General features: G+C 47.0%; 1 long non-coding RNA gene across 1 annotated transcript; it reads left to right on the plus strand.

The window, feature by feature from the left end:
- Positions 1-679: 679 nt before the first annotated feature.
- LOC311116899 lies at positions 680-2,511 on the plus strand. Its single transcript, XR_014611524.1, has 3 exons — positions 680-1,023; positions 2,116-2,176; positions 2,374-2,511. It is a non-coding gene; the product is annotated as an uncharacterized lncRNA (long non-coding RNA).
- The last annotated feature ends 461 nt before the right edge of the window (positions 2,512-2,972 follow it).

Raw genomic sequence — 2,972 nt, forward strand, 5'->3', positions numbered from 1 at the left:
GTGCACACAACTTGAAACTGAACACTTTTACTCTCCCAACTGAGTTGTTTTCCTGCCAAAGGCTGTGCATCTGTTGAAGGTCAAGAATATGATATATTATTTACATTTTCCCCGTGGGAACGAAAAAATATTAGAACGAAAGGCTTGTAGGGAAACTAACAACGTTGCTCTATCAGATAGAAGAACCCTGTGCCTTTATGTTAGCTTTGAGGTGTTTTGACTCATTTCATGTCAACGCTAGCTAGCTAGCTAACCAACAACTCCCTGTCAACGCTAGCTAGCTAGCTAACCAACAACTCCCTGTCAACGCTAGCTAGCTAGCTAACCAACAACTCCCTGTCAACGCTAGCTAGCTAGCTAACCAACAACTCCATGTCAACGCTAGCTAGCTAGCTAACCAACAACTCCCTGTCAACGCTAGCTAGCTAGCTAACCAACAACTCCCTGTCAACGCTAGCTAGCTAGCTAACCAACAACTCCCTGTCAACGCTAGCTAGCTAGCTAACCAACAACTCCCTGTCAACGCTAGCTAGCTAGCTAACCAACAACTCCCTGTCAACGCTAGCTAGCTAGCTAACCAACAACTCCCTGTCAACGCTAGCTAGCTAGCTAACCAACAACTCAACTTGTTTTCGCTAGCTACGTCATTTCCTCCGAATTGGAGTCAGCGTTTGAACCGTTTACACTTTCTGGACGTAGAAGTGATAGGTTTCAGTTTGAACGTAGCGCCCTAATTTGATTAAGATACATTCATATCTATAATATGGTGTGGTGTGTTAGCTAGTTAACTAAGCAACAACTGAATCACGACACAACAGCTAATTAGCCAGTGAACTTAGCTAGCTTTTTGCCAAATCTGCTACGTAGTTAGCGCAACAACACTGCTAAAACTTGGAGACGTTAGCGTAGTAGCTAGCTACCAGTCCAGTTTGATGGAGTGCCCTCATTTGAACTCCAGTGTTTGCGTTGCCATTGATTCCTCTAGCTTCCACGAAGGTTCGCCATCCTCCTGGTGTTGCAGCGGTGAGTTAGTCGACATTTCATTCTGATAGCTAACTAATGTGGCTGTTAGTTAGCTAACTAGCCGTACATACAGCTAGCCACCTGATAGCTACTTGTCTTGACCAGACTTGGGGTTTTCTACTGTTTCCGTGGCTGTTAATTGATTTGCGAAGTTTCTTGCCCCCCCCCCCACACACACACACCTTGTTTACACATTTTGCACCTTCATTGATGAAGATGCCGATGCATCTATGATGAAACCAACTACTAGCTATCTACTTTCATGGCGTGGGAATGTGTTACTCCATTCATTGACGCTAACTGTTTTGGCGCCTACTGACGATAGTATCTTCTGAACCGGAGAGTGTTAAGAGCCCCGACGCCAGTCTGACGATAGTATCTTCTGAACCGGAGAGTGTTAAGAGCCCCGACGCCAGTCTGACGATAGTATCTTCTGAACCGGAGAGTGTTAAGAGCCCCGACGCCAGTCTGACGATAGTATCTTCTGAACCGGAGAGTGTTAAGAGCCCCGACGCCAGTCTGACGATAGTATCTTCTGAACCGGAGAGTGTTAAGAGCCCCGACGCCAGTCTGACGATAGTATCTTCTGAACCGGAGAGTGTTAAGAGCCCCGACGCCAGTCTGACGATAGTATCTTCTGAACCGGAGAGTGTTAAGAGCCCCGACGCCAGTCTAAAGATCGGTTACTGCACGTTCCTTGTTTACAAAAACGTATCTTTCACATCAGCAAGAAATACATAAAAAAAACATGTTAATTACCACACACCTTGTTAGTGTTTCCACACGGCCATATCTCCATGTTACATCGCTTATTTCCTAAGAATGTCAGAAAATATAGGTGTCCACCTGTGCTAGTTAGCTATCTAGGATACTCCGAAAACCTGTGAATACCAACACTACACTACTTTGGTTTGCATTGTGAGTATACACAATGCCCACTGAAACATAAGTGGGTATACTACTGGTTCAGACTGAGCCAAATGTGGCCGACTGTAACCTCTGTAAACCCTACATACGGTGACGTAGGGTTTGAGAGCTAAGAATGTCCTAAACTGAAGTTACATAGCATCTAATGTCTCTTCCTCTGTATAGTTTGCAGGTCAAACAAAAGTCCCTGGGTATGTCTCACCTGTCTCAATGTGCATTGTGGAAGGTTAGTATTGACATAATCATTGAAGTTACATGCAGCAGATAGTCGGTCATCTTTGTTTAACAGGACTCATTCCAGATTTTAGATGCATATGGATGGCCACGTGACTATTGCGAAGTGATAATGCCTTGACCTATGTAAAACGCTCAGAGAGTAGTGATGTGTTGTGTTTAATGCAGTCAATCTTTGTTTCTCTCCAGGTATGTGAATGGTCATGCTAAGAAGCACTACGAGGACAGCCAGAGCCAGGTGACTGGAGGTGGCGGTCAGAACAGCTGGGAGGAGGAAGAGAAGAATGATCAGCACCTGGTCTCCATGGACTGTACCAGCTACATCTCCTTCTGGTGAGTGGACCACCTGGTCTCTATGTACTGTACCAGCTACAGCCCCTTCTGGTGAGTGGACCACCTGGTCTCCATGGACTGTACCAGCTACATCTCCTTCTGGTGAGTGGACCACCTGGTCTCCATGGACTGTACCAGCTACAGCTCCTTCTGGTGAGTGGACCACCTGGTCTCCATGGACTGTACCAGCTACAGCCCCTTCTGGTGAGTGGACCACCTGGTCTCCATGGACTGTACCAGCTACATCTCCTTCTGGTGGACCACCTGGTCTCCATGGACTGTACCAGCTACAGCTCCTTCTGGTGGACCACCTGGTCTCCATGGACTGTACCAGCTACATCTCCTTCTGGTGAGCGGACCACCTGGTCTCCATGGACTGTACCAGCTACAGCCCCTTCTGGTGGACCACCTGGTCTCCATGGACTGTACCAGCTACAGCCCCTTCTGGTGGACCA

Source organism: Coregonus lavaretus (assembly GCF_964263955.1).
Source record: "Coregonus lavaretus genome assembly, contig: HAP1_SCAFFOLD_9880, whole genome shotgun sequence".
NCBI classification, from domain to species: domain Eukaryota; kingdom Metazoa; phylum Chordata; class Actinopteri; order Salmoniformes; family Salmonidae; genus Coregonus; species Coregonus lavaretus.